Raw genomic sequence first — 24,227 nt, 5'->3', positions numbered from 1 at the left:
AGCCCTCCGTAACTGGGATATACTCACATTAAAATCCCGCTATAAGTAGACCTGGGTGGAAAACTCCACTCCGTCCGCAGAATTTGAAGAATCTGGGCACTCTGCGCTACGCAAAGTAGCTCAGAGTTCCCGAATTCTACTCTCCGGCGCAGAGCACAGTTTGTCTGCGCTCACAAGATTGAGTTTTGGTGCTCTCTTGTAAGCGTGACGATTCTCCTGTGCCTCTAGCGAGCGCTTGCAAGATCTTGTGTTCTCTTGCGCTGCTTCCAGCTGTGTCAGCGGTCAAAACGGGCTGCTCACGCACGTGAACTCACTTCTGAAGTAGATTTTCAACTACAGAGCGACTAAATCTAGTCAAAAAGAGCTGTTTTGACAAGATTTTCTTCTCCAATGGACCCTCCAATTAGTTTTTCAGATTGACACTCCTTATTTTTTAAACAGGAAGGGTGTCAGAGACTCCAACTTCCTATTCCGGTCCAGCAGGCTCCTCCCAGTGCTTTGTCCATCCCCTGGTCACTTTTCACTTGGATTTTGAGGTGGAAGGATCACTCTCTTTGTCTCCTGGATGTACCTTTGGATTGAATGTCTTTGTTTTTGTGGAATCATCACACAAGTAAGTTCTAAAACTATATTAAATAAGGGCATTGTGTTTTGTTTGCTTGGACATGCACCAGTATTTCTTTGTTCTTTAATTTTATTTACAAAAATGTATAGCGGTGGGTGGCCTGGAGTTTAAGTATGGGCTAATTATTATTTATTTTGCATTTCATTGATTTTTCATCTTTTGTAAAGGAAAATTGTTGCACAGCTCATGTTTCCATTTGCAATATTATGTTAGCATGTGGCCTAGATTTTCAAAGGGCCATTAAGCCAGCCATCCCAGGCCAGTAATAGTAGTTATCAGTGCATAAAATAAATGTGTCAGTGGTATGTGTTTTTAAAACTTAATTTAGGACAGGGATGGCATAGGATTAATTTAAATTGAAAATGTTGGCTATTGTGTGCATTTCAGTTTTTTGTAAAAAGTGCATTTATTGTGGGGTAATAATATTTGATGACATAGGAGGACGTTGTTTGAACATGTGGCTGGCTGGCAGCCATTTTGTCCATCTAGCCAGTGTCCTTTGCCATAGGCTTGCATATGTTCCTTGTTTGTCATGCCTCCTTGCTCCTTGTTGTTGTTGTTTGACCATGTGGCTGGTTGGCAGCCCTTTTGTCCAACCAGCTAGTGTCCCTTGCCATAGGCTTGCATGTGCTCTTTGTTCTCCATACTTCTTCTTTACTCCTTATTGATGCTGTTTGACCGTGTGTCTGGCTGGCAGCCATCTTGTGCATGCATATATATATATATTTTTTTTAATAATTTTATTTTTTTACTTTTAATTTTAATTTTAATTTTTACTTTTTTTTTTTTATATTGTAACTTTTTTATATTTTTTTATTTTTATTTAATTCTGCATTTTGCCTTCATCCAATCCATCTATCCGATCCATTCCATTCCTTCATCCTTCCATCCACCAAAGCCTTTCCCCTGGAGCACCTTGCCGCTATACGTTATTTTATTTAAAGGATTATTCCATTTACCCATGCACCTCTCTCTGACTATCCCTGGTGTCTCCTAACACAGATGTAAATAAAGTGAAGAGCTAGATCTGTGTGTTATGCTGTCTGATTTGAAATGTCATTTTTTTAATGGTGTGGTGGTGTTGTTTGCCTTTACAATAAATACTAGGTATATTACATAAGTAACCAACCGCACTAAGATTGCATTTCTCTCTACTATTTTCAACCTGCTGCAACAATGGCATGCCACATTTCATTAACTACATGTTTGTTTTTGCTTGTTTTTTTTTAGGTGTACAAGAGAAGAGACCCCACAACACTCGAAGTACTGCTAAAGGGAAGGCCCCACAGTTACTTCGGGACACAGACACCAAACTCTTTCTCTTGTGCATCTTAGTGCCACTGCCAACCTAGAGCTAGTTAAGATGGCCCCAAGGAAAGCTGCTCCCAACAAAGTGGCCAGTGAGTAGAAGCAGCTTTCTGCTAGTGGCATGCCAACCTCACCCTTTATCAGCAGACATGTGCCTGTTGCCACACCAGCCTCCAGGGAGGAACCTAGGACAACTCCTGCATCAACAACACAGCCCCAACCCATGCTCAAGACGATATCTGCCAGTGAGGCAGCCACTGCAATGATGGCTATCTCAACAAGCAGTGATGTTGAATTGGATCTGTCCCTTTCACAAAGTAGTACCCAATCTGTTCAGGAAACAGAGCAAAGTGGACAGCGGCCACAACCAGATCTTCCTGAAGTTGGTGCAGAACAGGAGATCGAGCTTTATGTTTATGTTTAGAATCAATGGCTCCCAGATCTCCAGCAAGAAAAATGAAGGCTACTACTACTCCACCATCTTCTCCTAGTACCACTTCTGATGATAGGGACATGAAGTGGACCCCGGCAGAGTCCGGGAGACACCAGGAGAGGCAAGGGAAAAGAAAAGTTCCAGAAAGCCTTAGAATCAAGGAAGGGAATGATGATGACGACACAGTCATTGGAGAAGCTGGCACAGAGGAGTCCGTATGTACTGCAGAGAGGTAATCAACACATCCCGGACCACCTACATCCAGTTCTTCTTCAGGCATTGGCAGTGGCCCAATAAAAAAGTACTCCTCCCCAGTTTGGGACTTTTTTACGATTAGCAAACAGGAGGAGAACATTGCTATGTACTCAATTTGCCACTTTGGTGTCCGTCAAGGTAAGCCTGGTTCACATTATGGTACTGGAGGCCAGGCAACCCATATGAAAAAACATCACGCAATCTGGTGGGTCCAGTACCTTAATCAAAGGTCTCAACGTGGTTACGGTGGTGAAAGTGAGGAGAGCCAGGAAACATCAGCTACACCTGGTCAAATCAAAGTGGAAAGTGAGGATGAAGAGGGTGACATCATCCTCACGCAAAGCAGTCCTGTCCCCAGCAGTTTGCCAGAATCACCCATCTCAGCAACCTCACAATGGCACAGGAAGACTCAGAGTCAGACCTATTTTGCCAGAGTTGCTGTTCCAGCACTGCATCATGATGTTCTACAATTATTTGAACACATTTTTGCAGCAACCTGTTGTCCACTCTATCCACCTGATGACAGACTTGTGGACCAGTTGTCAGGCAACTGATTACATGTGCATCACTGCACACTAGATCTTTTTTCATGGGGTAAAGCAAAAGTTATCTACAGGTCTTGGCCATGAAGAAATTTTTAAGAGCATTTTGTGGCATGCAACAGTAGTCATGTTTGCCAAGTTGAAGTCACACGCAGCTGCAAACATCTTGGAGGAATTTAAAAGCAAGGTGTCTGAATGGTCTTCAAGTTGAATTTGTTGCCAAGGACAATGGCAGTAACTTAGTCAAGGCCATGGCAGACAGTAGCTATTTCAGGGTTAGCATTCAGGGGTGGAAATGAAAACCCAGAAGAACATGCCTTTGTTACAAGCCTATTCTATCACTTGACTTGTAATGCAAGGCTGCAAAATGATATCATCTCGTCCAAAGAGTACATCTGTGCCAGTCTACTTGATCCACGCTACAAAATAATTCTTTCCACTATCATTCCTTTTTCTTAAGGGGATGTTTCACAATACAAGAGGTGGATTGTTAATCAAACAGGAGAACTGAAGGAAGAACAGCTGGAACTTAAAGTTCCACTCCGCAGTTCTAGGTTGCTGCCTTCAACTTCCAGAGAGGGCAGTCTTGTCTAACATTCGCCAACCCCACCAAGAAGAAAAACAGTCACAACAGCAACAGAAGAATCAGACCCAACCTCTGCATTGGCTTGCTTTCAGGTGGCAAGTCTTAAATCCAGGGCAGAGAAGAAGGAAAAAGCAGTTGAGCAGGTGTCAGCACCAATGACCATTCAGAGGATCTTCCAGGAGTATCTGAATGAACCGAAAGAGGTGTAAGTAGATCAAAACCCATTGGTGCATTGGTTTGGGAAGATGCACCAATGGCCAGAGCTCAGCAGGCTGGAAATAAGGTTTATGGCTTGTCCTTTAGCCAAAGTGTTTGCTGAAAGTGTGTTCAGTGCAGCTGGTGCAGCTGTTACAGTGAAAAGGACAAGTCTCTCACTGTCAGGGAGACCAGATCCTCAGGGTCTGCGCACGTTCCCAACATGTCCACCACTAGACAGCTCCAAAACTCTGATAGAAAAATCACAGAGCCTGAGAGAGTCCAAGCGGGGGAAAAGGGGATTAGGATGGGAACAGCTGGGAAGGAGACCTGCAGGAAGCAAAACGTTAAACCACACAATATCAAGATTTTATCACATTGATTTTCACTAGACTATGATTCTAAGCATTGTCATACTGTAACCATGGATAACTTAAGAAAGGACTATAACTAGGCCTCAAGACGTCTGGGTACCTGGGAAGGAATCAAGAATGGTTAATACAACTTTTCATATGAACTTTTCATGAAATGTCATATATTGTCTAGGAATATAAGAACCTCTAGAATTATGTTTTCAGAACATCAAGGTTTAAATGCGGGAATGAATCACGCACACTGCCGATTAAAACAGGTATATGCAAATGCCATGAAATGATTGTGCACTCTGTAAGTGATCTGAAACATCAAGATTTAAATGCGGGAATGAATCGCGCGTCTTGCCGATTCGAAAGTCAATATGCAAATGTCAAGAAATGGTTGTGCACACTGTTGCCGACCCGAATCTCAAAAGTCAAATGCCAAGAATGAATCGCGATTCGAATATCAACATGTAAATGCCAGAAACCACGAGCACATTCACACGCACAAGGAAAAATCTTTCAACATGAAAACTAGGCCCAAAAACTCGAATGCCTTTGAAACCGGGGTCGGGGGCCCAACCCGACCTCTGTCTTACCGCCCTGATCAAGGATCACCAATACAATGAAGGGCAAAGGCCTGGAAGGTCAAGGTAGGCCTCCGGAACAGGAGCTCAGGAAGTTGCTGCTGCTTTGCACTGGGACCTCTGAATAGTGAGCACGTGGAGCTGGGCTGGCTCCCTTATATAGAGTCTGGCCCAGCCCACAAACCACACCCAGTCATGCTGCAGGGAAAGCTTCTAGAAGGTCCTAGAAAGGGACCACACCCTAACACACTCAGTAAGCCTGCAGCAATACATTACAAATGAACAGTTATTGCAAACATCATTAATAGTGTTTTTCAAGGTTAAAGTCTGCAATGCAAAAGGTTAACGTACTGCATATAAATACAATGCATGAATTAGGTCCTTGCATAAAGGCTGGGTTTTTGCTTTTTTGTCACCCGTAGAGCACGCACTGTCCTGATGTTGACACTCACCTCAAAACGTGGAGAGATTGACCATGATCAAAATGAACCATCATATCATACCATCTGATTACAGCATTCCTGAAACATCACAGGAGGAGGAAGAGGATGATTGGTCTGAATCAAGCTTGTTAGCTGACCAACGTCTGGGTGAACCACCAGAGTCTGAGGATGAACTCTACTTCCCAGATTGAGTATGACAGTGCCACCACAGAACCTTTTCATTATCTCTTGTTCGGCTGCTTTTTCTCTTTCTTCGTTTGCAAAATATATGCTACTGCAACATTATGTTTGTGTCGAATTTATGCTGCCCCTCCTTTGATTTTATAGTCACATACAAGCTCGGTTTAGAGTTGGACCAATGTCAGCGAAGAAGCTCCCACATACCCTTCAGGACATTGGAGATGCTGCCTGCCTCCCCCACATGCAATTGCCTAACCTATTGTTATATCACCTAGCAGGGCTGCCCTAGAAGATCATTGATTAAAAGATTGCCAGTGCCAATGTTTAATTCCAATGCGTGGCTACCATCAAAGAGGAGGTATTATTTTGTTTAACCTCCGTGCTTAGATTGGAAGGGGTAACTAAGTAACTATTGCACCAATGAGTGGTGATATATTGATTGATTGTGATGGTGAATTTGTGAGTGATGAAAGATGTATGTGGTGGCTGACAGTGAGGGAGCGAGTTCAATGAAATTGTAAACTTGTTTCCCATGATTTGCAATGTCTGGAGGCTAATGGGTGATGTTTTTTCTGAAACTGAATGGCCTTTCAAAAGTAGTGAAATTTACTTGCAGGTTCTACTACCTTTTTCTGGATCCTCGTAACAAACCAGCCACTTTAGTTACCAAACACAAATCTATACAATAAAATACTCCAGCTCTGTTTCTCTATTTGTTCTTCAACAGTAGTGCACTTCACAAGTGTACCTTGCTCGGTTTGGGACTGGGACGGAGTTACTCTGAATCTGGAGGAGGAAGATGGAAGGACTCAGGGCCGGACTACCTCAAAAGCTAGAAAGGAGAACGTTTTTGACTTCAAAGAGAACCCGTGATGATGGTGAAGAGTCTGAGGCCTAGTACTCACTCAGGTCTGTGACCTGGAGAGAGGTTCTTTGATTTGAAAATGCTGCCGAGTATGTGGTTGCTGCATAGCTATCTCAAATGTAAAACTCCTCTTATGTTCTTGCTCTACCTCTAAGTCTTCTTGGTGTACTCCTACTGTTTGTTTTAATACACAGGACTTATCCTAGTACTCTACTGCACACACAAAACTATAAAGTTCAAGACTCCAGCTTATCTACCAGACAGATTCAGACAGGTACCAGAGTGCTGAACGTTCCAAGAAGAATGGAGATCCATCACCCAATTTGGCAATACAGTATAATTTTCCTTTTAACAATCATAATTTTTAAAACTGTGTGAGTTACATTCAATCTTCCGTATTTCTTAACTAGAAGATATAACACATAGGACATACTATCTGGGGTATCTATGGGGCAGAAGGACTGTTTCCAATGAATTTACTGATCTGTGTCATACTTTTGTACTTATCCCTTTGTTTCCTTCCACAACAGATTGATGAATATTGTTGTGATTTCTTTTGCGTACTGTTTTTGTTTGTCATACCTTTCCCCAAACCCCCTTTCCCATCCATTCATTGAGCCCCTAACCCTCTTCCCCGGACTGTGTGATTTATTGAGGTGTGACCTAACTTTACAGCATAAATAAATCACACACTTGCTGGGGCAGATGTGGTGAAAGCAACGCCAACTTACTGCATGACCTTCTACCTTCTATTACCTGAGCAATATTCCACACCAGCCTCATTAACACCTTCATTCATGCCTTATGTGTGTGTTCTGTAAATGCTTAAGCTGGTCCAAACACACTTGAGTCTGAGCCCAATTCTGACTCCATGATTTAATTTTCTAATTTTAGTTTTATACTACAGTTCCCTATCATTGCTCAGAAGACATTGATATTCCTAAATGTTTTTATCATATCAGGTCTTCTTTGTTGTGTGTTAATACTGTCATTGTGGTAGTCTGGTCTCAGTCTTCCTGCAGTTATAATATATGATGATGAGCCACTAACTCTCTATTTTCTTTCAATCGTGTTGAGTGATGGAGAACCCTTTGAATAATTCCGTAGTTGGAGTTTGAATCAGTGCTAATGGCACTTTTTGTCAAGTTCTGTCTTCCCTGGTAATGTGGTAGCCTGCTACTACTACTATCTACCTACCACCCCTTAAGATGTCATCTTTGGAAAACCCGGTAGTAAGAAGAAGATTCCCTCACTTCATCTATTCAGGTAGGCGGAGAACTATGGATTGAAGTGAACTTGTTTAGTTAGTATTTAACTCCTACTAAAGAAGATTTTGTCTGTGTGCACTGGGTATTTGTAGGCAAAAAAGGCAAGGGCAATCATCCCATAGTGGTCACTAATAGTTGCAGTGTGCAATAGAGCAACGGTCTAAGTGAATACCATACACTTTTTTTAGCAGATTAAAAATAACAGGCTGCACTAAAAGACAGCAGTGCTAACTAAAAGTCCAACACACCAAAATAAAGTTTTGAGACACAAATGAAGTAAAACAATATCACCTTTATTATTTACAAATATAAAACCCTCCCTCTCCACCCACAACAGTCCCACCTCTCTCCCCAAACAAATCTGACCCTGTCCCCAAAAACTCCAATGAGAATGGAAAGTCAGTATTGAAGTTCAGCCCAAATCCCTCCCCATCCTCTCCTCCTGCAACAAGCCCCCCACACTAAAGCAAAAAAATTATAAAAAGCACACTGTCTATATGTGTCCAAAGCTGGTCGATGTTCTGCCCTAGTTGAGTAGAAGGGTTCAGCAGCAGTTGCAGTCAGGGACCCTGACTGCTGGCACCAGTGCTGGCAATGTACTGTCCTGGAGGCTAGGGGTGGCATGCTTTTCTGCTAGGTCCTGGGTCCGAGGCAGCATTTTCGGCCTCTTCTTCCTCCGGAAACACCATGAGCGCAGACGGGGCCGCTATCTCCTGCCTAGTTGGTGGTAGTTGTCAGACAGAAGTAGCTATTTTGAGAAAAAGAAGGATAACAAAAGACAAATTATTATAAACAATGGTCTGAACAAACACTTGTTCAAATGAGAGCTGGTGGGTGACACATGAGCACTACATTGCTGGTCCCCCTGGGACAATGGAATTTGATGTGATTATTATTTATGATTAGGAGAGTCACAGGGCCAATATTTTATTTGTTTACCTACACATGCCTCACATAAGAAGCACTAACTGTCTGGTAGAAAATAATTAAGGCAGAATAATACCAGATTAATTTACTTTTAAAGAATTTGCTAGTAACTAATTAGACATATTTAGTGGAAAAATAAAAAATAAAATACCTCTCCTTATGATCACCAAGGGATAATGCACTATGGAGTACAAGTTGCTGTGCCAAATTATTGGAGACATGGAGACATGGTAGTCAGCACATCAAGTATGTTGCTACTGTCTGCAGCTCAGGCATCTGTAGCTGGCAATTATCTATATTTAAATCCATTGACCCTGCTTCTCCCCACATGCCTGTCACTTAGTTTAGTTTCTACCCAGACTCCAAAGAAGCAGATAAATATATAAGATACATCACACATGTCATGAATATAATGTGGATATATTTTATCCTGTCTGCCGTAAGTAGATGGGGGGGGTGATGCACTGCACTGCAGGGAAAGGAATGGGCTATATAAATTGTGTTTCACACATTCATCACAGAGTATCCTATACGCCAAACTTGAAATCAAATCGGGCACTTACTAGTCCCACTTCATTCACTGGTCTCATCCACCATCACAAATTCTTTCCAACAAATTGATTCGCTGGGCAGTAAGGAAATTAAAGAAACTTGACTTACTCTACTGCAGAGTAAGGCAGATGGATTAGGCAGGTAGGTAGAGCCTTTGCTATAGAAGAATAGAGGGGCATCACAGATCTATCTACAATTAGTCAATTGTACTTTCATTCTTCCCCTATATACACTCATAGTCAGCATGATTTAAGCTTTACATTCTCTCATCCAGTCTTCTTCCACCCAAATTCACAATCTTTTATCCATCCACTCAGTACCCACAATATCCACCCTTTCTTTCAATCAACCTTTCACCCATCCATCCATTTATCTACTACCAATACTCACCCACACATCCTTTTTCATCCACCCACGCCTCCTGTCCTTTCACTCTTTTCATCCATCCTTTCTGTTAACCTTCTGTTCTTTCCTGTTTGCATCAAGCCGTCATTTTTAGAATACATTATGTGTGCTTTTGAGATTTGCAGATACAAAAGGCCATAAGTAACCTAACCACTACTGTAGCTGTAATGTAGTAGTATGGGGTAGAGGATTACAAAGATTGAGGGCAGATTGAAGTAGAAGTCCCAGCGCCATAAACAGAATGAAAAACAAGATGGCCGTGCCCTTGCGAATGGTGTGGTGCAGTTCGTGCGAGATTTTGAATGCAAGTACATACTTCACGCTGTGTGTGACGTCAAATCCAACGCAAATGGGCCCAATGGAGTCTCCGCCCACTAGTGGAACTCCGTATGGCCCAGCGGAGTTTGTTTGACACTTTGCGGAGTTCCGCATAGCGCAGCTCCGCGGACTCTCCCCAGGCCTAGCTATATGGATATAGTATCACCTGGATATTCTTGTGCACAACCTTTAGAGGACTTTTGCTCTCCCGGTTACTTGAACTGGTTATTAGTACACCTGTAAGTATGAGAGAGGAGGCTAGAGGTCTATGTGGAGTTTCAGGGGTGTCATAAAAGAGGCTAACTTGTGGTAGTGCAGAGCGAGTGAGGGGGGTATGTATCAGAAAAATCATAGTAATCATGTGTAATCATGTGTGAGGGACCTTGCGGCTTGTGTCCATATCACATACATGTGGATGTGGGCCGATGCAAGACTAGCCTCTGTAAGTACCCCAGGCCTGCATGGGACTGCCTCAGCTACACCTTAGGACTCTGTTGCCATTGCATCAAATAGAGGCAAACAAACAAACCAGGGCCCTACATGGATAGGTGTAACTATAGTTTGAAATAGTTTATAAACTAGTGGAGGCTATTTCTCTTACCGAACATCTAGTTACATGCTTGGTACTCAAGGCTTCACAACGGGCTACTGCATTTTACATGAACACAAGCAGAGGAGAGAAGGTGGTTTGTGAGCTAGGCTTAGCACATTGGGCCTGGATTCCCATTCAGTAATTTGGGTATCCAGGCCCAATTCAGTGTGTTCTCATTTCCTGTGGAAATTGCAGGACAATAGGAGCAGTTCTGATGTTGATGCTGATGGTGTTCCCATGTCCAAGGTGCATAGATACAGAAAGGCTACCCGCTAGTCTTTTCTTTTTTGCATTTCTTCATCTCCAGACTAGTGGTGTCTTTGCTACCTGCCTGCGATGATTAGTTTCCCTACGGGGTTGTAGGTAATGCAAAATGTCTTGAAGATGATACAGGCCTCTGAGGGGGAGACACTGCAGTGTCTTAAATGCTTCTTCAGTTTGTTCAAGACTTTTATTCGAAGAATTGCCACATATAGGGGTAGATTTTTGTTCTGAGGTCAGATTCAGGTAGGAAACAATTCACTTTTTTTAGGATGGAGAACTGTTACCACGCTGTATTGTATGTTCTCTTTATGACAGGTCTGTGTTGAGGGTGAATTTTGTGTTGGATATTAGTTGGCATGTGAAGCCCTCCAGGTTCATTTCGGCACACCTGAATAAATGAGTGCAAGGGGCCATTGCAAGCAGAAGGAATTAGGTCTTTGTTGTGTTGAACTTTAGGTAGTCAATTGACTCCCAGTTCTGTGATTGAACATTTATAAACGCCAACTGTGACTGCCAAAGGAGCATTCTGGTGCTCCAGCAGCAAATATATGTATCCGAAGCAAGCGTGATTGAGAGGATTAGAGAATCAAAGAAGAGCAGAGTCAATCAGGATGACACAGATATAGATGTTTAACTGTTTCCTAAAAGAGGACTCTGAATCCAAAAATCTTAGTTGGCTAGGAAGGTGATTCCAGGCCATAGTTCCTAAAACTGTGAAATATTTGCCTCCTCTAGACCGAAGTCTGAATCACACAGGTTTAAGGAGGTTTAAAGAGGACGACCTAGGGGTTCTGCTTGTGGCGTACTGGGTAAATCTAGAAATTAAAAATGTTAGTCCTGTTCCTTTGAAGGCTCTGCGTGTCATCAACAAGATTTTGAATAAGACCCTCTTCTGAACTGGAAGCCAATGTAAGAGTTTTAAAGCTACCAAAGCAAATGACCTCCTTTGTTGTCCATGGACCAACCTGGGCTGCATTTTGCACAACTTGTACTCTTCCTAAAGTTTGTTTTAATGATCCAGCATAAAGGCTGCTACCCAAATCCAGCCTGGGCCACTGTTTTTTTGGCTATCAAGGGTAGAAAGTCAAAATAATTCTTAAGAGTTTTTATCAGGTTGAAGCATGTACCTGTGACTGTCATGGCCTGGGGCCAAAAAGTCAATGGGGAGTCGAATTTTATAACCAAGTTCTTATCAACCTTGATGGTGGCTGACGGGGCAGGAGCAGAGTCTGGCCACCATTGGTTGGGTTAAAAACATTTTCTTTCCCCAGCAATATAATCTCCGCTTTATCAGTGTTGCATTTAAGGTGATTGCCTTGCATACACTGAATAGCAGCTGTCAGCCAATTTTTAAAATTCAACTCTGGTCCCAGTGATGTTCTGTCTAAGGAGAGTATCAACCGGGTGTCATCTGCGTAAGAGATGGTCTTAATCCCAAATGACAAAATAAGTAAAATTAAAGGGGCCATATATATATTGAAAAAGCAGGTCTTAATGAGGAGCCCTGTCGCACCCTAGACGTGACTGCTGTTTTGGCTGAGACCTAGGACTACTTTTTGTCTATGATAGTCAAGTAAGAACATAACCATACAAGGGCCAGTTCATCAACACCATACTCTTTCATACCCTGGAGCCGGATGTCATGAGAGATGGTATCAAATGTGGCGTAGAGATTCAATACAATCAACACCGCATTCATCCCAGCATTCAAGGTAAGTTTGAGAGAGTCTGAAAATTCCATAAGAGCAGTCTCTATGGATTGTTTTAGGCGGAAACTTGATTGTCGTGGATGAAGCACCTCAGCCTTTTCTAAGAATGCGGTTAATTGGCCATGATCTTACTCATAGCAGGCAGTAACGATATTGGACACAGGTTTGACGATGTGGTATGTGAGAAAGTAGCCTCTTTCTAGCATGGTTACCCCCTTTTTTGGCCTGTTTGTCAGTATGTTTTTACTGTCTCACGGGGATCCTGCTAGTCAGGACCCCAGTGCTCGTAGTTTGTGGCCTAAATGTCAGTATGTTTGAATGTTTTGTCAGTATACTTGACTGTGTCACTGGAGTCCTGCTAACCAGAACTCCAGTGCTTATGCTCTCTCTGATTACATATTTGTACTTACATACTGGTAACCCAGTATTCCACTCCAAATTTGGCATTCTGGACCCCCCTTATAAGTCCCTAGTATATGGTACCTAGGTACCCAGGGCATTGGGGTTCCAGAAGATCCTTATGGGCTGCAGCATTTCTTTTGTCACCCATAAGGAGCTCATACAAACACTTCTTCAGGACTGCCATTGCAGCCTGAGTGAAACAGTGTAAGCACTTTTTCACAGCCATTTTCACCTCACCAAGTCACTTATAAGTCACCTATATATCTAAACTTTAGACCCTGAAAGCTATGTGCATAGTACCTGTGTGTGAGGGCACCCCTGCACCAGTAGAGGTGTCCCCACATCGACCAGGCCCATTTTCCCGGACTTCGTGAGTGAGGGAACACCATTGTAAGTGTGCACTACATATAGGTCAACACATATATGTAGCTTCACAATGGTAACTCCGAATATGGCCATGTGAGGTGTCTAAGATTGAGAAATGGTACCCCCAAATCTGATTCTGGGATTGGGGGGCCAATTCCATGCACCCTGGGGGCTCCACCATGGACCCCTAGTACTGCCATACCAGTCTTCTGAGGTTTTCACTGTAGCCCCAGCTGCTGCCACCTCACAGACAGGCTTCTGCCCTCCTGGGGCTTGGGCAGCTCAATCCCAGGAAGGCAGAACAATGCATTTCTTTTAGGAGAGGGGTGTCACACCCGCTCCCTTTGAAAATAGGTGTAACAGGCATGGGATGGGTTTCCTCCCATAGCCTCTGGAAGTGCTTTGAAGAGCACAAATGGTGCCCTCCTTACATATTCCAGTCTACACCGGTTCAGGGACCCCCAGTCCCTGCTCTGGCACGAAACTGGACAAAGGAAAGGGGAGTGACCACTCCCCTCTCCATCACCACCCCAGGGGTCACCACCCAGAGCTCCTCCAGAGTGTCCCTGGGTTTTGCCATCTTGTTTTCAGGATGGTCAGGGAACTCTGGGAGCATCTGAGTGGCCAGTGCCAGCAAGTGGCATCAGAGACCCCTCCTGATAGGTCCATACTTGGTTAGGTGACCAATCACCCTTTGAGGGCTTTTTTGGGTCTCTCCTGTGGGTGCTTCCTCAGATTCAGATTGCAAGACTCCAGCAGGGATCCTCTGCATCCTTTACTTCATCTTCTACCGTCGGACCAACAGCAGAACTGCTTCATGAACTCTAAAACTGCAACAAAGTATCCAAGAAGGCTACTGCAACTCTGTAACTTCAGCTCCTGCCAGCAACTGCAACAGTGTCCAGGTTGTGCATGCTCCGAGGACTGCCTGTCTTCATCCTGCACCAGAAGAACCGAAGGAATCTCCTGTGGAGTGATGGAGTCACTTCCCTACTTCAGCAGGCACCTCTCTGCAGCGACAACCGGTACTCTGGGTTCCCTTTCCCGACGACGAGCATGGATCCTGGAACACAGGTGGTGGATTAAAGTGACCCTGACTGTCCAAAGGTCCAGCTGTCCAAATTTGGTGGAGATAAGAGCTTGCCTCCCCATGTCAGACAGTATCCCTGTGCACCAAGGCCCTGATTTATACTTTTTTTGCTCAGCATTAGTGTGATTTTTTAACACAAAAGCAGTGCAAACTTAAAAAAATATAATTGTAAGTTTTATACAAAAGTATAAATCAGGGCCCAAGTGTTTTGTAGCTCCTGTGCGCTTTTCCAAGAATTTATTTGTGCACAGCCTAGCCCAGGGGCCCAGCACTCTACCCTGCGATGCCCAGCTCCTTGAGTTGTTCTCAGGTGGCGTGGGATCCCTTTGTGTAGTGCTGCAACGACTTCCATTTGCAACTCCTTTGTCCCCATGCTGTGGGACTCCTGTGCGTGCTGCCTGGTCTTCTGAGGGCTCTCTTAGTTGCCGAGAACCCCCTCAGTCTCCACTTTCTGGGTAGAGTCGACCTGGTCCTTCCTGGGCCCAGGCAGCGCATCTTTTGTGAAATGCAAGTTTTGCATTTATTAAGGCTTGTTGGCAGAATCCCGTGACACAAACCAGACTGCATTTATCCATCTGGTGTGGGACATCTTCTGCACCAACCAGGAACCCGGCATCTATCTTCTTTGGTGCAATACTGACTGTGTCTTCTCACTGGTGGTTCTCCTTTTGCACCTTCATCCGAGTTATCATGGGCTCCTGTTCTCCCTGGACTCTTCAGTGCTTCTAGGATTTGGTCCCCTTCTTCCACAGGTCTTCAGGTCCAGGAATCCATCATTGGTGTCTTGCAGTCTCTTCTGGTTCTTGCACTGTCTTCTACCACAATTTCTAGTGTGTTTTAGGAATCTTGCTGTGTTTTACTCCTGCTTTCCTGGGCTCTGGGGTGGATCCCCACTTACCTTTGGTGTTTTCTTACACTCCCAGTGCCTAGGTGGGAAATCGATTTTCCCCCTAGGCCTATTGAAACCTATTGTGATTTTCACTATTTGCACTATTTTCTGACTGCTTACTTACCTGTTTTTGGTTAATAGTGTATATATTGTGTAATTTACTTACCTCATAAGGGAGTATAGTCTCCAAAGTATTTTTGGCCTTGTGTCACTAAAATAAAGTGCCTTTATATTTGGTGACACTGAGTATTGTCTTTCTTGTGTGTAAGTACTGTGTGATTACAGTGGTATTGCAAGAGCTTTGCATGTCTCCTAGTTCAGCCTTGGCTGCTCTGCCAACAGCTACCTCTAGACAGCCTGGCTTCTATACACTGACTACATTTCACTAATAAGGGATAACTGGACCTGGTATAAGGTGTAAGTACCTGTGGTACCCACTACAAACCAGGCCAGCCTCCTTCATGGTGGAATTGGCAAGATGCTTCTTTTTTAGAGGTTTGGCAATGGGCAGTTTCCACTCTGCTGGCACAGTGGCAGTGGCTAGTGGAGTATTCATAATATTGTTCAACAGAGGGTTAACCAGATCTACCACCTTATGAAGGACCCGAGGTGAACAAGGATCAATGGGCAATCCAGACCTACAGCTTAGAATGGCCTGGCAGGATTGAGCTAAAGAAATTCTTTGAAAGGCCACTAATGTTTTCAGTTTCACCAATAGAGCATTTGTCATTTTTTTTAACTGTTGATAAATGAGTGTGGGAGTTAAAATTATGTTGGATAAGCTTAATTTTCTCTTAAAAAAAGAGGAGATTTGATTACAGAGCACTTGGGAAGGAGGGATCTGGCAATCTAGAGCCCGAGTTTTTAGAAAAGAATTGACATCTTGAAGATAAGTTTTTGATCACCATGAGAATCGACGGCTTGGGTGGAGAAATACACTTTTTTGCCATTTTGATTTGCTTGTGGTAAGTTTTAAGGGCAGGTTTAAGGGACTGTAGACTTTTCACCATTTCCTTTCCAGTTGTCTGCTAAGTAAATGTAGAAGTACTAAATCCTGAGTGAACCAGGGAGAGCAGAGTGAGGATTTGGGCTTCTTCCTTTTGTGATCTCCCTAAGTCTAATGAATTAACTGAATGTGAAATCCACATTTTCAAAGTTTCCACATCTTTAGCAGTGTGTCTTTGCAGGGTAAGGGTGGATTTGGACAGAATTCTGGGAAGTTTGGGATCCTTTAGAAGATTACCATGTGAAGGTATAAGAGAGGAGTTTGAAACTACATCCTGAGGAAAAGGACAACCAGGCTCCAAAGAGATTTTGAAAGGTGATAGCATGTGATCCAACCAACTGAGTGGTATAGGAGCCTCTGATGGTAAATTGAGGTTATCGGTACAAATACAATCCAATGTGTGGCCTGCAGTGTGGGTAGGTCCTGTAACTAGTTGCTGCAGACCTATAATGCTTAAACTCTCTGTAAGTTTGCGAACTTCAGTATCCTCAGAGCGTTCAAGGTGAAAATTAGTCTCCCATGAATGTAAAACTGGAATAACAGAGCACCAAAGGGGACAGAACTTCCCCTAAAGAGGACAGAAAAGTACCTCCAGAGTCAGGCGGTTGATAAATTAGCCCACCTGCAAATGACTGAGAAGGGACAAATTTAAAACAAACCTAGGCTTTCAGCTTTCTCCAGAGGCCCAATATCAAATATATCACACTGGAGTTCTTCCCTAATGATGGTCCCTAGACCTCCTCACCTTTGGCTGAGGCGATCTTTCCTCAATTAAAAAGAGGGGAGCTGACGGAATATCAGGGTTGCTTCAATCTTATAGCCATGATTTGGTGATATACAAGAGGTCCAATTGGTAATCTAATAACAGCTCATGGACCTCTTGAGCATATTTACTGAGTGAGCGCGTGTTGATCAAGCCACTCCGAATGGCCTAATCTTTGAGGCCAAACCTCCCCTTGAGTGGGGCACAATCAGTGTCCCCAGAACCTATTTTGCATTTAATTCAAGAAAAAGGCACCCACTATATTTTGGGGAATAACCTTAATATTACATGTTGCTGTACCTTTGTAGCAGGTTTAAAAAAAATTGTTAGACATGATTTTACCTGATGTCAGAGAGGCAGAGTGGCTGGCGCCGGTCGCAGACGGGTGCAGACTTGCTTGCCTTAGGCGCGTCCACGCCATTGGCCTGATTAAATAGGGAATTTTCAGCAAAGAACTAGAATGCCCATGAAAAAAATGGGTAGCTGTAAAAAGTGCTTCTCTAAAAACACAGAAATGTAATAAAGGGCCTTATGCTCAATAAAATAAATAATAAAAAAGAGATTGACACAGAGTCCCACCATTAAAACACAAGTAGTAATAGTTCACTCTGATCACAACAACTAAGCGGCACCTGAGCAGAAACCTCCGGGTGTGCACTCCCCTTCCATCCCTGTCATGCCCCATGGCCAGCCCCTTTTACAATAAAAGGATAATAAACATAGTTTAGTATGTTACTAGTACTCTTGCAATGGTACTCAACGGCGCCTCCCCCTCTATGATGGAGGAGCATCATCCCCCACCAGCAGCTGCAAACCTTTTACAATAAAACAATAATAAACATAGTTAGATATTGTGATGTAAAACATCAAGAGATGTGACTGTAAAAAACAGAAGAAGTAGGTGATCCTCTGAATAAGGTAGGTGAAATGGGAGATAATTGTGTGTGTTGAATAAATGAACGAGGTCATCTTTGAATTCAGGGGGACTGCCATACAAAAAAAGAGGAATTTTCTCATTTTTATTTTTATTTCCATTTTTATGCTTATTTTCTTTTGGACTATGTAAATACATTTTGAATATGTGGTATATGTTAGTTGACCTAGGGTTGTGCGCAAAGTAAGGTATGAGTTAACACCTTCAAATTGCAAAAAGGTGCGAAAGTAGTTATATCAAAGAAATTATACTAGTCAACAATATGACTTCTATATATATATCTTCATCATAGGAGCAGTTGGATATCACAAGTATGGAGTTTGGGAAGTCATTGCAGTTGATTGAGAGGTCCTGGGAGATACCATATCTGGGCACTTTGGGATCTTCAGATCTTTGGTCCTGAAGAAAGCCTGTGACCTTTTTGGGCAAGAGTGGGCTGAAACATGTCGACCTGACCTGATATATGTGAAGGACACGTACTTTGTTCCTATCACATTATATTTGTTTTTACACGTAATTTGTTCCTATCACATTATATTTGTTTTTAAACATACCCTATCCCAGTCATAGTAAAGGTGGATTGTAGCCCGAGTGGTAGAGGTATTTTTTAATGTCACTTTCTCACTTTTACTGCACTCTTTCAGAATTTATTTTCACAGATCCCTAATAGTTTCCTGGACTCGTGTGGAAACCATTCCCTTGTTAAGGGGAAGGAGAAGATCCCATGATGATGCATTTAGTTATGAGTACACAGGAGAAATAATATGCTTATGCTAGAAAATAGGTGGTGAGGGACTCCCAAAAGAAACTAGAGGGACTCCTTGGCGAATACTGGGACAAGTGGTTACACTCCTGTTAATATTAAAAGGCTGTTGGTTGGGAAGCAGTTTGATTCTACTGTCAAGGAGGAACACACCATAGAGCAGCTCTAGAACTTCAGGCAATTATTGCTAGAAACATAGGATAATATGGAACGCTCTTGGGAACAAGCAAAGAGCGATCTCAAAAACATTCAAGAATGGCCACAGCAAAAAGGAATAAGGGTCCTGTGAAGCTGCAAGAAGGATATGAGGAAGATTAACAAGGGAATTAGGAAGATGAAAGAAGGACCTGAGGAAGATGCAAGAAGGGTCATAGGAAGATTAAACACAGATCTTAGGAAGGTACGAAGGGATCTGTGGAAAATGCAAGAAGGATGTGAAGAAGATGAAGAAAAGTCTTAGGAAAATGAAAGAAGGATCTTAGGAAAATGAAGGAAAGATCTTAGGAAAATGAAGAAGGATCTGAGAAAAATGCATTAAGATCTAAGTAAGATGTGGTAGGGTATTAGGAAGATAAAATAAGGACCTTAGGAAAATGAAAGAAGGACCTGAGGAACATGCTTGGAGGGTCATAATCAATCAATCAAATATTTATAGAGACAACTTATCACCGAGGGGGTCTCAAGGCACTAAAGGGGGGTGTGGGTCAGTCGAAGACACAGATATTGAGGTCCTTCCTGAACTGAGCCAGCGATTTTGATGCATCCCCAGATTTACAAGGCTCTGTACATCTGGGAATGTGTGAAAACCTTACACCTCACCAGAGGAGGCATGCCAAAAAGAAGTATGCTTATTTCTCCTAATTTTTTCCTCTTTCTATGTGTCCCGCATTCTGCAGCTCACATTTTTGAATTGGTATCAATTGCATGTTTCATTTTTTGATTTAAGAATATTATTTAATATCATTTTAAGTAATTGTAGGAGCTTACGCACAAACTGCATTTTATAGTATGTTTAGTACTATTACAAGAGTACTAGTAACGTACTAGAATGTAGGGTCATAGGAAGATGAAAGAGAGCTGAGAAAGGTGCGAAGGGATCTTAGGAAAATGAAAGAAGGATCTTAGGAAAATGAAGGAAGGGTCTGAGGAAGTTGAAGAATGGTCTTAGGAACATGGAAAAGAGTTCTGAGGAAGGTATGCGAACATTCAACGACAATTCAAGAAGGATTTTAGGATGATAAAAGAGGGGTCCTAGGAGGATGAATGGATGATCTGAGAAAAATGCAAGAAAGATAATAGGAACCAGAAGAACTATGGCCCTTACATGTCAAAGCTTTTCCCCATTGACACAACATGGGTAAAAGTCTTTGACGCATCTTCGCCCAGGATCTCAGGAGTGATGCAAAGTGGCTGTGGGACTGCTAGGCACATATTAAATATGAAGAGGGTGATTTTCAGATGTTTCTTTTGCAGCAAAGACACAAATTATGTAGCAAAATACCAAGGCATAGGAAATATATTGATTGGTATTTGCTCATTCTTTGCTATTTCTTGGTGCTCATAGGTCAAGTGCAGCCGTGAAGAGTGAAAATACCTTTTGTATTGTAAAATGTTTTAAGAACATAAGAGCCATATGTGTGGTTATTTACAAATATTCATACCCTTCTGTTCAGCCAGCTGTGTATGCTATCTTGGCTTAGCCTTGACAAACAGAGCCATAATTGAAGATTAATCAGCAAATAGCAGTTGCTGAGGCAGACCTTCAGAAGAGGATGTTTTGATATTTAAACAGATTGAATTATAAAGATGTGCCATTTGGTTCCCATAGGCATGCCTGTGCATGAAAGAATTGTGAACCCAATTGTAAATGCAGTGGTGATCTTGAGAAAGTCAAGATGTATGTTATGAGTTCAAAACCAGCAAGACATCAGACACAAGTGTACTGCAATCCATGCACGTAGGCTCTCATTATTCTAATGAGATTGCTGGATTTTGAGCAGCAAGATCGTCCACAGTGTGGGAGACTGAGTCTGACCCACAGTGGGTGACACCTGTCACTCCAAATCCGGGACAGGTGTCACCCACTGTGGGTCAGACTCAGTCTCCCACACTGTGGACGATCTTGCTGCTCAAAATCCAGTACTCTAATTAGAATAATGAGAGCCTACGCGACATGGCTAAATATTGATGTTTAGTTCCAATTGCAGGTTGTGCAGGGCCATCGGTGTACATGACTATGATACTGATCAGTAGGCAAGGTATTTGCTGCAACTGGGTATTCTACTTCATATTGTAGGAATTCCTGAGTTTGTAACTTTGGGTCGAAAATGTAGTCTACATCAGTGGCTGTCAGAGATGTAGCCCATTGTATCCGACGTGGATGTAGTGCTTTTGCTTTTGGAACACTAGCTTTTGTAACAGCCTCTAAGGCTGGGAATGGAGAAACCACAATAATGCGTTTTCCTTGGGCAAGAGGTCTTTCTTTAATGACCATCTGTACAGCAGTGAGAATTTTCTTTGTGGGAGCAAAGCGTTGTTCAGCTGCTGAACATAAATGTGATTTTTATGCAATCAGGACTGTCTCACCTTCATTAAATGTCTCATAGGTGAAACCGATGGCCCCAGCTATTACCCTGATGACCAAATGTGTTTTGTTGTCCCTTGCATATAAGTGTTGTGCTGCAAGCATGTCTGTCTGTAATTCTCAAGAATACGTGTATGTTCAGTTATCCAGAATTTACTAGAAAAATAGGGACGCATTAGGTCATATAAAGTGCGTGCATAACAAGTTACCGAATCGCAGTTTGGGCTTTGTACATCCCAAATAACATTTTTCAAGTCGCAAGCGGGCCGATTCACAGTTTGAGACTTGAAAACTGCTTCGTACGTCTGGCCCATAGTGCTTTGCTCATGCACTACAGCCAGTGCTTTACTAATGCACCACACCTAGTTCTTTGCTCATGCACAACACATAGTGCTTCGTCATGCACCACATCCAGTGCTTTAGCTCATGCACCACACCCAGGCCCTTATTTATACTTTTTTAGCGCCGCGTTTGTGCTGCTTTTTGACGCAAAAACGGCGCAAACTTACAAAATACAATTGTATTGTAAATATGGGCCCCAGTGCTTTAGCTCATGCACCACACCCAGTGCTTTGCTCATAGACCACATCCAATGCTTTGCTCATACACCACTCCAGTGGTTTGTTCATGCACCACACCCAGTGCTTTAGCTCATGCACCACACACAGTGCTTTCCTCATGGACCACACCCAATGCTTTGCTCATAGACCACTTCAGTGGTTTCTTCATGCACCACACCTAGTGATTTGTTCATGCACCACACCCAGTACTTTGCTCATGCACCACACCAAGTGATTTGCTCATGCACCACACCCAGTGTCTTGCTTGTGCACAACACTCAGTGCTTTGCTCATCCACCACACTCAGTGCTTTACTCATGCACCACACTCAGTGCTTTACTCATGCAACACACCCAGTTCTTTATTCATGCACCACACCCAGTGCTTTCGCGCATGCACCGCCCCCAGTGCTTTGTTCATGCACCGCCCCCAGTGCTTTGTTCATGCACGGCACTCAGTGCTTTGTTAATGCACCGCAGCAAGTGCTTTATCCATGCAATACCCCCAGTGCTTTGCCTATGCACCACTCCAGTACTGTGCTCATGACCCACACACAATGCTTTACTCATGCACCACACCCAGGGCTTTGTTCATGCACTTCACCCAGGGCTTTGATCATGCACCACACCCAGTGCTTTGCTCATGCACCGCTCCAGTGTTTTGCTCATGCACCACACCCAGTATTGTGCTCATGCACCACTCCAGTGCTTTGCTCATGAACCAAAACCACTGTTGGACTGATGCATAGCAGTCTGTACTCTCATGATACACATCTCATGGCACTTCCCTGTGGAACATCCCCCCCCATGTTCTGATAGTGGCACTTGAGTGCATCATGTAATCATTCTCTGTAGTGATCACACAGAGAACACAACAGATGTATCACTAATTCTTCTCTGGTGCACAAACCTTTGTGCTGCCCAAGTGCACAAGAGGCCTGTGACTCGCAGCTATATATATCAGACTGCCCTTTCCCTTAAGAAACAGTAATCTCCTTACTTGATCTGATGCTTACCTTGGTTGTTAAATTGATCCTTTACGAATGGAAAACTTCTCACACAATCTCCTCTTTAACTTGATGGAATTGGCTCTGTTTCACCAAAAGTGCTGACAATATTTGTCTGGGAGCATCTCATGATGCTGACTCATCCGGGAAACTCTGGTCTTCCACTGACCTGTTTCTTCATAAGAAAGGCCCACCATGATCTGTCTCTCATTCCCCGTACCTTCCCATCTCTTCTACCACATCACTTCCTCCATCTCTTCCTACTCTCAAGCTATTTCTCCACACCTCCTTCTTTTAAGTCTTTTAATGTTCTTAACTTTCGTAAACTCCACCATAGCTAATAATCGACTTTTTCTCCCTTTGGCCCTCATAACAACCCTGGCGGCTAGTAATAAAGCGGCGGTAATACTGCCAACAGGCCGGCGGTAACAAAAATGGAATTATGACCAGGGCGGAACGTGCTCAGACAAACAGCCACTTTAACACACCAACCGCCACGGCGGACTCAACAAGCACCACGGCGGTAACTGCCAACAGCTAGGCAGAAGACAATGTACCGCCCACACTATTATGACCGGCCTATCCGCCACCTTTTGCCGGGGCGGTACCAACGACATCAAAAGCCTGCCGGAAACAGATCTCAGAAGTCAAAGGACTTACCTGTGGAGACTCAAGGAACAATCACGACGCCATGGAGCCCAAGCTGCACATATTCCCCATGCTTGTCTACCTTCTGCTGCATTATGAACATCAACGCCGGCGAAGACGACCACAGTGAGTACTGCCACCTAGCACACAAGGGAGCGGGGAGGAAAAAGAGAGTGACACACACACGCAAATCCAACACCCCCAACACCATACACACAACCAGATGCAGTAACATTACATATTCACCCCATACCCCTCAGGAATAATGCAAGGACAAAATGATTTAAAGAAAGTGAGTGTAATACGAAAAAATACTATGAATGAGTACATCAAAATCCAAACGAATATACATATTTACAAATGTAGGGACACTGCCCAGTCTTCAATGTCCGTGGGCCACAGGGCCACATCACATAGGCCAAGGCCCCACCTCACTCCTGCAACAACACGGAGAGAACACTGCATGGGCATCAGGTTGAAAAAATACAGGCCCCTCAGGGGGATGGGGAATGGAGGGGCACCTCAGCCAGAAGATGGTACAACACCACTGGTCCTGGATGGGGCTACATGCCCACTGCTTGGTCCTGGGGAGTGCAAGGCCACAGACTCTCAAGTGGGTGGTTTGCCCACTGCCTCTGGAGGGGGCAACATGCCTTGTGCTTGGTCCTGGGAAGTGCAAGGCCACAGTCTCTCAAGTGGGTGGTTTGCCCACTACTTGGTCCTGGGAAGTGCAAGGCCAGAGTGTCTCAAGTGGGTGATCTGCCCACTGCTTGGTCCTGGAGAGTGCAAGGCCACAGTCTCTTCAG

Source organism: Pleurodeles waltl, chromosome 8 (assembly GCF_031143425.1).
Source record: "Pleurodeles waltl isolate 20211129_DDA chromosome 8, aPleWal1.hap1.20221129, whole genome shotgun sequence".
Lineage (NCBI taxonomy): Eukaryota > Metazoa > Chordata > Amphibia > Caudata > Salamandridae > Pleurodeles > Pleurodeles waltl.
Note: the sequence above shows the minus strand (reverse complement) of the source record.